The following is a 12,038-nucleotide window of genomic DNA, read 5'->3' as shown; positions in this document are numbered from 1 at the left end:
CGATGCAGGGTGACAGTACGCAAGCAGCGGGAGCCTGGGAGGGGAACGAGGCCCAGGAGCACTGGCGTCTCTGCGAGCAGCTGCCACTGAGCAAGTGGTGCTCACGCTGGCCCAGTGGGCGAGTTCCCCTTTCCCAAGGCCCGCCCAGCCCACCACCCTCACCCAGACACCTGTGGCCACAGGCAGCTCCCACTGGCTGAAACCAGTACTTCTTGGAAGAGGACAGGGACCCCGGCCGTGTTTCCTCAATCTGAGACACAGTGGCCCAGCTCCGCAGATGGTGCAGCAGATGGGCACGATGCCTGGCGGGGGCCAGAGGAACAGGGCGCAGGCTGAGTTCAACCCGCCCCCGGCCCGGCCCCGCCCCCTGCCCCAGCTGTGTGCTGCTGTGAAGATGGGGCACCCCACCCCACCCCGGGGCCAGCCAGCATGCCCTTCGGTGAGGGCTCCTCCATTCAGATACATGGTGCCCTGAGCCCCAGAAGGCACAGGTCCCACAGGAGGAGGTGCAGCAAAGGTGCAGGCCCAAGGCCAAGAGCCCCAGACAGGACAGGTGGCAGAGGGAGGCTGGGGTGAGGCAGATCCTGGACCGCGGGAGGTGCGGGGGAGCCACGAGGAGCCCCACAGCCAGGGGAGCAGGGCCTGAGCAGGCCAGGACACACCTCGCCTCGGGGGCCGCGGAGACTCGGCCTCTCAGGGGAGAGGGTCTTCAGGACGCCGGAGGGAAGGAAGCATCCCTGGCCCCCCGCCGCTCCTCAGCCACACAACGGGTCTTTCTTCTTGGGCACAGGATGCCTTTTGTGGCCCATCAGCCAATGGCCCCCGGGCAGGGGGTGGGAGTGGGGGTACAGGGACCACAACTCGCAGCCTTCAGCCCCAGCAGTCCCTGCCAGACGGAAGCCTCAGGCCCAACCAGGCCCATCCTCGCTCTGAGCACCACACACCACCTGTGTGCCGCCCACCCGCACACCACCCGATGCTGAACACTGGCCCTGGGGATGGGCCACCGAGATGTGTCCCAGGCCAGAGGGCCACAAGGAGTGTCCTGTGGCAGCCCCACACAGGCCTATGTCGTCTGGAAGGAAGCCCTCCACCGGCGCCCTCAGTGGCACGGTCAGTCACACCACAGGATGGCTGGACCTGTCCTCCTGAACATGTGCAAACCCGGGCACCCGCGGCAGCTCCTGCAAGTGAGCCAAAGTCCTCATGCGCCCCTGCGCCCAGGCCACTCCAGCACACCCTCGGCCTGCCCACCCATCTGCTCAGCTGTATGACTGGAGCAGTCCCTTCCCTCTGCCCACAGAAGCCCACGCTCGCAGGGCCCATTGAGTTCCCGATCCCTGGCCTACCCCACAACAGGCTCTCCTGGTGCTCATCACACCCCCTGACTTAATCCTGTCACCAGGGACCCACGGCACAGTCCCCTCTGCACCCCGGCCAGAAGGGGCAGGCACTCCACCAACGTCTGCCCCATCTGGGGTTCCAGGATCACAAGGAAAAGACCCAGGAATCACCCCACAAAGTGGAGGGGCCCAGGACTCCCAGCTCCAAGGTGAGAGATGGCACTTTCTGCATCTCTATTTGGTTTGGGTTTTATGCCGTTTGCACATGCTGTTTTCATAATAATGACACAAACCACCCCTGCGGCAGCCTGACTTCAGCAAGGCCCTGGCCAGACGGGGCCAGGCTGCCGCTGCCCGTTCTCCATTCACTCCTCTCCACACCTCCCAGCGCCTGCCCGTCTGGTTCGGGCACAGGACCACACCTGGATAAGCTCACCCCATGGACAGGTGTGGCAAGGCCCTGCCTGCAACAAGCACTGCAGCCCAGCCCACATGAGGCTTCATTCCCAAGAGGCAACACGCCAGCTCAGCTGTGGCTTGTGGTCAACGGTGCTCCCAGATCCTCCTCAGCTGCCTGTGGCCTGGACGATCAGCCGGGCAGCACTCCCAGAGCGGGGCAGGGAGGGGCAGGGAGGTGTGGTCCCTGAGGGACCCCTGATCCCACCGGGTCAGCTCACGTTTGCACAGCATCTCCTCACCAAAAAGCTAACTCTTGCCATTTCGGGGCAGCAAGGGAGGAAAAGGTGCTCAGTGCCACCCCGGCTCCACCCTCAGTGCCACAGGTGACAGGTGGGTCTAGGACTTCAGGGCCACCCCCAGAGCCAACACAGATTTATTCCTGCCTCTGCAGGATAAGGAGCCAGCCCAGCTGACCAGGGCAGAGCCTGCCCCACCGGCTGGTGGCCTCAGGTGGTGCAGCCTGGCCACGGGTCCCCTCCACTCCTGCCTGTGTGCTGACACCCGGGGAGCCCAGCCCCCCACCCCGCACCCCATCACATATGCAGATGAGCCGCATCCATGTGGGTCACAGGGTCTAAGAGTCCTACCAACACCGGGCCAGCCCTGGGCACAGCCAGGCCCCTCCTGGCCCCTGGGGGCCCACCCAAAGGAGCTTGAACATTCACCAAGTGCCGAGAACGTGCCAGGCGGGGAGCAGAATGGGGAGCAGCAGCGGAGCTATCTCTGGGTGGGCAGGACAGCGGAGGGGGTGGGGGTGTTGCCAGGGGCGGGGGCTGCACCTGCTCGGCGGGGCGGGGCGGGCCGGGGCGGGCCGCTCGCCGATCCCTTCGCCGATCCCTTCGCCACGGGCCCTGAACCGCATCCTCGGGAGCCGGAGGCGGCCGCGGCCAGAGCGTTGGCGGCGCGGAAACCGAGAAGGGCCGCGGACCGGAGCTCAGCGGCCCCGAGCCATGGGGCTGCCCCCTCCCGGCCTCAACTTCCCGGTCTCTAACCAGAGGGGGCTGGCGGACCCGAGGCCCCCGCCCGATCCCACACACCTACTGTTCCTTCCAAGCCAGGCCCCTGCCTCTGGTCCGCCCGGCCGGTCCGGCCCGTCCACGATGTCGGCCGGAGGCCTCCCGCCCCCTCCGCCCGCCCGCCCCCCGCCTCCCCCGGCGCCGAGCCCGAGCCGAGGCCCTGGCCAGCGCGCCCGGAGCCCCGTGAGGAGCACACACCACCCCGACCTCAGCTTCCTTCCTCCCCGCGCCGTGGAGCGAGGGGGCGGCCGCGGGGCAGGGGTGGGCAGGAGGTGCCCACGGCAGGGGTGGGGCCCGCGCCGAGGCCGGCTCCCTCCTGAGCGGCTCCCCCAGACCCCGCGAGCCGCGGACTCACTGGTGGGGAAGGCCCCTCCCAGTCCCGACCAGAGAAACCTCAAATTCACCCCGGAGTCTCCGTCCATCACACCCCCCCAGGCCACCCCCTCCCTCTCACCTGCCCCCTCGCCGGCCTCGCCCCAGGCCCCCCTGCCCCCCCAGGCTGGAGGCCCATCTGCCCCTCTTAGCCCCAGCCCTGGCCCTCAGAGCAGCCATGCTTGTTCCCTCTGGTCTTCCTGCCAGGAACACCTCCTCCAGGAAGCCCTCTCTGCCCCTGCCAGACAGAGCCCCAGCCCCAAAGGCCCTCTCAGAGCGCTTGACCCCAGCTCAGACTACAGGCTCTGAGCCACTCCCAGCCCTGCCTCGTCTTAGCCGCTGAGCCTCACACCTGCCCCAGCCACCCCCATTTCCCCCAGGACCTCCCTCCGCCAGCCCGGCCCACGTCTGTCCTTCAAAGTGGGACCCCGATGGCCCTCCCAAGGTCCAGGGCTCCTCCCTGAAAAGCTGTCCCCAGGTCACAGCCAGCCAGAGGCCCTGCCAGGCTCAGCCCCTGGCTCTGCCTGCACAGTCTGTCCCACTCCCCACCTTGGGGAGCACGAGCCTCCCTCCGCCTCACCCCACCCCCGGGGCTCTGCTGGCTCTGCCGCCACATGGGCCTTCAGGAGAAGGTGCAACCACTGTCTACCTCGGGAAGCCTGCACCTTGAAGCCCCCTGATCCCAGGAAGGGATCCCACAGAGGCACTTCCTCTGGCCTCTGACCCCCTACACCTTCCTAGAACCAGATACAAGGGTTAGCAGGTGAGGCTAGGTGGCCAGTCTTATCCCCACCAAGCACAGGAGCAGGAGGGGGACAGCATGGGGGACATGAGCATAGGATGACACCCCTTCAGGCCTGCCACATTGCCATACCTGCCCCCTGGACATGCAGGGACACTGACCCACCGACCCAGGAGACAGCCTCCATGTCCCTCTGCCTTCCTGCCTTGCCTCCTCCCTTCCCCATGTGTTTGCTCTCCACTTGCAAGGTGGTCACCGAGGCATCATCTGCTCCCTGGGGAGGCACCAGCTTCTCACCACCACCCAGCACCCCCAGTCTGCTCCACAGGGCCCAGCCATAATGTGAGAGCCCCCTTGCCATCTCCCACGGCACAGGCTGGGGGGAGGCTGGGTCTCTGAGACCCGGCCCATGTGCCAGCTTCTTCGAGAGGCCATGAGCAGGCCCCCACCCACCCTGCTCCCCCTCTTCCCCAGTACCAGGCCAGTGGCATGTCTTGGCACGCCACCCCACAGCCAGGCCCCTGCCACCCCACTCCTAGGATCCGTGTGACTCACAGGGCCGGAATGCCGTCTGGCCCCCATTGCAGGCGGCCGCCCTGAACACACACACCTGCCCAGACTTGATGCTGGCGGACGTCAGGAGGGTCTGGGAACCGGGTGTCCCCAAACTGTGAGGCCAGCCAGGCACTGTGCCATGGAGGGACTCCCAGGAGGGACCCAGAAAGGTCATGCTCAGGCAGGTGGCTCAAGAAACACCACCGCTACAGGGCTGGAGCCTGATCCCAAGGGCCCCAAGGGCCCAGAGGACCACCTCGGTGAAAGCGCCTCAGAACTCAGACAGGGCCGCTGCCTCCTGGACTCACCCAACCCAGAGGCCAGCATGCTGACCGGCCAGGGAGGGTCCCAGACCCACCAAATCCAGGCACAGGGGCCACTGCCTCTCCCCACAAGGCCGAGCTCCACCCTGGGGCCAGGCGGGTCAACAGTCCCCACATGGGCCTTCTACTCAGGCCAGGCCAAGGTCCCAGCTGTCCATCAGGGGTGTCTTGTCATGAGAACACCCTTGCTGAGAAGGGGCAAGAGACAGGGGAGCGTGGGGGCAGCCACCTCCTGGCTCAAAAGGCCAGAGCTGGCCTCTGACACAGAAGAGCCGTCGGCTGTGATGTCCACAGGCCCAACTCACCACCCCAAGGGCAGGGGCCTCCTCAGACATCCCCACTGTGGCCCCTCCTGACCGCGGGTTCCAGATGGTCTCCCCAAAGATGGCCAGAGAGCAAGGACGACTCTGTCCCAGGATGCCTCCAGGAGCAGAGTGCTGGACACCCACATCTCCCAAGCACGGGTCACAAAGGTGCCCCGAGAGGGCCTCAGGGAGCTCGGGAAATGGGCAGAGATCTTACAGGAGAGGAGCCCCACTTAGGCAAGTAAACAGTAGCAGAGCCTGAAGGAGAAACAAAGGCAAAGCTCTGGAAACGAGTCCAGCAAGGACAAGCAGGCAGCACAGGGAACGGCATGACGTCCAGTCCCGCTGCACAGAGGTGTACAAGGTGAGCCTGGCCCAGGAGCTGTAGCAGCAGGACAGTGGCATCTTAAGAGAGAGCAGCACGGGCCGCACCCACCCCCTCCCCAGGGAGGGAAGGCAAGGGGCTCGCGGCCGCCCCAGGACAGGAGCAGGCCTCTCTTCTGGGCACAGGATGGAGGACAGCCTGACTCAAGGAAACAAAACAAAGTCACAGCCAAGGGCAGCCTGGCTCCCCGCTACACTCAGCGTGAGGGACACACAGACAGCATGTGGCCAGGGGCCAGGAGGGCTGCCTGCATACAGGACCTCCAGGGACTCTGGACAGACACACGGTCAGGCCAGGGGCACCTCTGGGACCCAGAGCCCCCGGCACACAGAGAACCAAGCTCCCCGGGCCCCTGAGCGGAGTTGCTGCGCTGCACAAACACCTGAGCTCAGAGGCCTCTACGCCCTGGCTGCGACCACGCTGGCCATGGTCTGGCCGGGTATCTGCCCCCTCCCAGAAGACGGCTCCATGGAGCAGGGGACGTGCCCACAGCCTGGCTCCAGGCACAGACCAGCAGGTGCCCTCATCTCCCGCAGGGCCACATGGGGTCCCCAGGTGAGGTCCACGGAGCTGCACGCAAGCAGCAGGTGCAGTTTCCAGCCAGCACTTTCTGCCTAGAAGCACGGAGCAAGCTGTACTCAGGGGCCTCCCGCCAAGGGGCTTGCACAGGGGAGACCTCCACTTGGCCAGGCACCACCCTAACGGACAGCCTTGGAGTAAGCTGGCTTCTTGGTCAGGCTATGAGGGACCCGGGCCACCACCCCTGCACTAGGGGACAGCACGGGCTCAGCCCACCAGTAACGTGATGGCCCCTTGCTTTGCGGGGAGTGGTCACCACCAATACTACCTAGTGGCCCCGGGGACAGAGGGAGGGCTCCCCTGGCCCCACAGGCTCAAAGCAACAAGCCTGGGGTTCTGTCCCCCACGTGGTCCCAGACACTAAGCAAGGCTGGCCAGGGTCCCTGCTCCCCTGGGCCCAGGGTCTGGGGGCTGCCAGGGGGACCCGCCGGCCCTGGTCAGGAAGAGCAAAGAGTGTGCCTGGAAGGAAGGGAGGGTGTGGGGCCAGGACACACACACCATGCTCGGCCTGCAGGGGAGCCTAGCCCAGCCCAGCCACCCAGACAGCACAGGGAAGTAAGAGCATTCCCCCACCTGCCCACCCGCCCATCCCACACCAGCATCTTCCCTGCAGCCTATGTGGACCCTACCACCCCCCCCCCAGAGCCCAGACCCCATACATGCTGGTCTCGGGTACAGGAAGAGGGGCAGGCCCCTCCCCAAAGCCCCTGCATCTATGATGGCAAAAGGCCCCTGCCAGGAGGTGCCCTCTGATCTCCCCGGAGATCTAAGCATGGGACGCTCTAGAACATATACAGCTCATCATGGTCGTTCAAAAACTCTACAAGAATCATCGATGGTCTTGTTACAAGCAGGGAAAGGGAGGCCCTGTCACACACAGTTCAAGCTGCCCAAGGCCACACAGCTGGTCAGTGGCAGGCCGGGCGGTGAGGCCAAGGCTGCCCCGGGCACAGGGCGTTGGAGAGGGAGGGGCAGCCACAGGAGGAGGCAGCAGAGCAGGGAGCAGGGTGCGCTCCCCAGGGGGAGACCTGGGCAGGGCGATCCAATGGCCAGACATGCCACTCCTCCCCCCACCCTGGGTCCTCCCGGGGAGCGCTCGAGCACCCGCCTCAGTGGGCCACCTCCCTCCTCCCCCAGAGGAGGGCAGGTCCCTTCCTACAGAAACCAAAACTCCGTATTCCCTTTGGTTTAAACTATAAACAGCGAGGTAGCCACTACCCAGCTGCACTCAAGAAAACGGCCACTGCGCGGCAACGTGACAGGGAACCAGCCGTGGCCACACGGGACGCGGTGGCTAGTTTCCACTTTCTTTGGCTTTGATGACAGAGCTACAGGGGGGTTGGTTTGGGGTTTGAGGGGAGGGGCCGTTTTACAGAATCTCAGCGTCCCTGTCAGCCCCAGTACAAACTCCCCCACCTAAGTCCCCTCCACACCAACGCTGACTTGATTTTCTCCCAAACTCCCCCTGCCCGGAGCCCCTCCGACCTTGCCCCCTGCCCCCCAATCCAGAAACAGCCCTGGGGAAGCTAGGAGCTCTTGGCCCCCTGCCCATGTCCTTGCTGTAAGATGTGAGGCCTGACCTTGACAAAGAGCCACCTGGAGAACTGGAGCATCGGCCCATGGGGCTCTGGGGGGCCTGCCAGGGCCACCGCCCACCACCCAGGGCTGACACCCCCAGCATGCCCCCGTCCCCCTCCACGAAGCTCCCCATCTCCCAGACCCCGACTGTGCCAGCCCAGGACCCAGGAGCCACCGCGGCACCTGGACCAACCACAGCGGCAGCGGCCCCTGCCCTCGCCCGTGTTCTCCGGGCCACCCACTCTCCACCCCCAGCCTTGGGAACCAGGTCATTTCCAGGAACACACCAGCTCTCTGGCCTCTAGGCCTGGACAGGCTGTTCCCTGGACCGAAACTTTCCCTACGTGTCTCCTGGCTCACTCCCTGCCAAATTCAGCAACACTTCCTCCAGGATGCCCTCCCGATCCTCCCAGCCAAAGCAGAGACCTCTCCAACCACTGCACCCCAAGAGGAACCCAAGCCAGCTTGTGAGAGGCTGCTCAAATCTCGGGGCAGGAGCTCCACTGGTTCCTCAGGCATTCAGGGGCCTGGCCTGGGGCCTGGCAGAGGACCTGGCACATGGAGGTCCCACATAAAGACATACTAAGCACATGGAAAGGGCATGGGTGGGAAAGGCAGGAATGGACAGGTACAGGCTGCAGGATTCACCGGGGTCCTTAGGAGCCAGCTGAGCAAGCACCAACTTTCACAGAGATCCCAAGGCCCTGACAAGCTGTGCAACCCCCAGCACTTACACAACCTCTCTGAGCTTTTAGTTCTTCTGCAAAGAGACGCTATCACAATTGAAGAAAGTGGCTGAGAGGCAGTGGACGCAGGTGAGGGACCATGAGGCTGGCCCCTCCTCTGTCCCCACATGGTGAGCAGCAGGTGGCTCTGTGGCCCCCAGGCCTGGGCTCCATGCCTGGCTTTGAGACTCAGGCTCAGACTCATGGCCAGGTAAGGGCCTGTAGGCATCTGACTCTGCCCCACAGGTCCAGGTGCCCCTGTCCTCAGGATAGCTTCAGTTCCCTCCACATGTCACAGAGGGCTCCTCCACTGCCCTCCCTGCTTGGACACACAGACCAAGGCAGGGCCCCGTCCAGGGGTATGCAGTCCAGAGTCAGAGACCTTCCCAGGAGCCCATGGGGCCCTCCATCACTGATGCACAGCAGGAGAACAGGTGCCCTGTCTGGGAGCAGACGTCAGGGAGGGCTTCCTATAAGAGGCACCGCTCACCTTCCTCTGGCTACAACATAGCCCCCCCGCCCCCCACCCCTGCCGCCGACGCCACCTGCACTGAGAATGGGACAGACACTCTTGCCACAGCCGCAGGGAGAGCAGCACACACCTGCGGGGCACCCCGTCAGCAGAAGGCGCGGAGACCAGGGCCCGAGTCCAGGCCCAACCCCTCCTGGCCCCAGACCACGGGGAGCATTACCTCTCTGGGCTACGGGGTTCTCATCTGGGTTTACCAGCCCGTTCTCAGCAGAACGGGCTGATAAACCTCCAGACACGGTCGTCTGAGCACAGGGCCTGGAGCACTGCATGCCGGCCCCCACCAGAGCAGGCGGCGTCAACCACAACCCCGGCACGCAGCAGGTGCTCCGTAACCAAGGGCCGCCTCGGGGGTCACGGGTCTCCCCACGACGTCACTCGCAGCCTGAGTGTAACCCACAGCATCCTCCCCAGTCCCACCACGAAGACTTGCCCTCACCAGCGCGCAGGTCTCCCAATGCCCCCTTCTCCACGGCCCCTGGCTCAGCGGCTGCCTCACTGTGTGGCCCAGGCTCAGCCCCCATCCTCTCGGGGCACCTGCTTCCTCCTCCCTAAGAGACCCAGCTCCAGCGCCCCTCCCTGCTGACGAGCGACAGTCGGACGCCGGGGCCGGGGCGAGGCCTGACCACAGATTCCTAGAAGCCCAGCCCCCCCTCCGCCCTCCCTGAGACAGCGGGTCCTCGCCATCCTGTGAGCCCCTGTTCTGCTCCCCTTCACCCCGACAGCCAGGTACGGGTCACGTTCTCAACCAGCTCCAGGCCCGAGTGGCAGAGGTCCCTTGAGGATCCCGGGCCACGTGTCCCAGGTGGGACATGCCCCCAGGAGAGCATTCTCCTCTGAACTGAGTCCTCCCAGGCTGACCCCAGAGGATCCCAGAGAGAGTGGCCGTCACCACCCAGCAAGCCGGATGCCGGCTCCCTGCCCATGGGCAATGTGAGCCCAGTGGGCCACTCGGCTCTCTAAGCCCATTTCCCCATCTAAACACCAAGCATCAGAATGCCAACCCCAGGGGACACAGGACAACTCCTGGACCCCCCTGAGTCGACTGCCCTGAGCATAGAGGATGGTCAGTGACTGCAGCCATGGTGGTCACTGTCTGTCCTCTGCTCAGGCCACAGGCTCTGCTCCAGGTGAAGGGAGAGGAACACCCCCTGGGGTGTTGCCTCAGGCTCCCCACTTCCACTGTCTCCTCACATGGGGGTCAGCCCAGAACAGGGCCCATGTCCAGCCAGGGCAGTCCCTCGGAGGATACAGGGCCTAGGACCCCCAGCTGCACCACCTGCCACCAGACTGGTACACACCCACCGTGCCACGTCCCTTGGCCTCCTCTGCTCCTCCCTTCCCTCCCTGTTCCTTCCTGCCCTGAAGGCAGCAACGGCATAGACTCCAAGCCCTGGGTTCAAATCCTGCCCCCTCTAAAGCCAAGTGATCTATGTAAAATGGACAGGTCACAAGGACTATGTGGGCCCAGAGCAATGTCAGCTGTCCTAACACCATGACCACCGCCAGCAGCCTGGGCAGCAGTCTGGGAGGGCAGCGGCTCCTCATCCCCCCCGGGGGGAAGCAGGGAGCCAGGCACCCTGACAGGGAAGCCAGGGCTGGGCCTGGCACCCAGGCTCCTAACACAGGGTCCTATGACAGGCTGGCAGGATGTTGGGAAACCCACGAGCACTTGTATTTCAACACCGCTGGCCACGTCAGCAACTGGTTTCGACACGCAACAGCACCCAGGAAAGGGCCTTGGCCCGCCCTCAGCCCACCCGCCAGCCTCACAACACCATGCAGGGGGAAGCTGGCCTCAGGCTTAGCGCTCTCGGCTCCCCTTGCCATCCCCCAACCTGGGTGATGTCCCTTGTCCTCAGGGACATGCAGTGACAAGGGCTGGATCATTTCAAACGTGCAAAGGCCACCCCCAAAGCCTGTTTCCCACACCCCATGCCGGGCTGCAGGCCCAGTGAGCCAGGGGGTACCAGGCCTAAAATCAGCCACTACGCTCTGCTCCCCGCCTGTGTGCCACAGCCATGAGAGGAGGACAAGAGTTCTCCATGGGCCTTGCCCACAGCCTGGCACCCTGGGGCACCCAGCAGCACAGGCTCCCCTCAGTGGGCATATGGTGGCAGGTCAGACGGAGTGGGGCCCTCTCCACCGCCCAGCAAGCCCAGAGACAGCCTGAGGCCTCCATGCCTTTGTTCAACTTTAAGCAAAAACGGGAGTGGGGCCGACAGCGGCAGCTGCAACACAAGAGGACCCTGTGCTCCACTCTCACTGGTCCCACTGAGCTGTCGGGGCAGTCCCACCCCAGGAAGGGGACCCTGCAGCCCCATGAGGCTCACCCAAGGCCTCACCTGGAGGAGCAGGGCAGCGGGAACCCCACTGTTACCCCACGGGGTCAGCAGGGGAGGAATGTTGTCAGAGTGGGGGCATGGTGGGGACAGCGGGTCCGCATTAGAGGTAAATCCCTGGGAGCAGGGCCTGTCTGCCGACTCGCCCAGGGTCTGACCACCTGCTGACCCCAGAGCCTGCCCAGGAGCCCCAGCGCTAACTGAGCCCCGCCCTTCAGCTCTAGCTCCAGCTCTGGGGAGGGGCTAAGGTTCCCAGCATAGGCACCCACTGCATGGCTTCATGCACCCTCACCCGAGGCCCCTGGGACTTATCCCAAATGAGCCAGAAGAGAGAACACTGTCTCCTCCATGACTGCAGCAGTCTCCCAGCCAGCCACCCAGCCACCAGCCCCCCGCACGTGTGACCCAGGGCATCAGGGCTCCCCCAGCCCTCCATGGCCTGCACCCCTCTGTGCACAAGGCCCCCAGGGCCTGCCACAGCCGGGCCACCCACCCAGCAGACTCACCAGGGCTGTGCCACACTGCAGCCTCTGAAGGGCCACACCTCTGTCCACGCATCCCCCGCCCCAGGGCTCAGCATAATGCCCATCGACTGCCGGGAACGGCTCCAGGTGACAGAGGAGGACTCGGCCGTCACACTGCAACTGGCTCTCTGACATCCCTAAAGGCACTGCACAGCCAGGCTGTGCTGGGAGAGACACAGGATTTCAAATGAAGGGTGACCACATGCCCTTCATCAGGCGCAGACTGGCTGGCCGCCTCACCCCAGATGCGAGGACATGCAA

General features: G+C 64.8%; 1 protein-coding gene across 3 annotated transcripts in view; it reads right to left on the bottom strand.

Moving 5' to 3' along the window:
• The window catches only part of RXRA (retinoid X receptor alpha), a 93,751-nt gene that overhangs the window by 41,198 nt on the left and 40,515 nt on the right, over positions 1 to 12,038 (bottom strand). The window contains exon 1 of one of the 3 annotated variants that reach the window (XM_025475662.3): positions 9,351 to 9,369. The exons of the other annotated variants lie outside the window; for them this stretch is intronic. The gene's annotated coding sequence lies outside the window, so the exon portion shown is untranslated. Of the gene's footprint in view, positions 1 to 9,350; positions 9,370 to 12,038 lie in introns of those variants that run through there. 3 annotated transcript variants of the gene reach the window in all.

This window comes from Canis lupus, chromosome 9, assembly GCF_003254725.2.
Source record: "Canis lupus dingo isolate Sandy chromosome 9, ASM325472v2, whole genome shotgun sequence".
Classification (NCBI taxonomy): Eukaryota; Metazoa; Chordata; class Mammalia; order Carnivora; family Canidae; genus Canis; species Canis lupus.
Note: the sequence above shows the minus strand (reverse complement) of the source record. Positions and strands in the feature narration are given on the sequence as shown.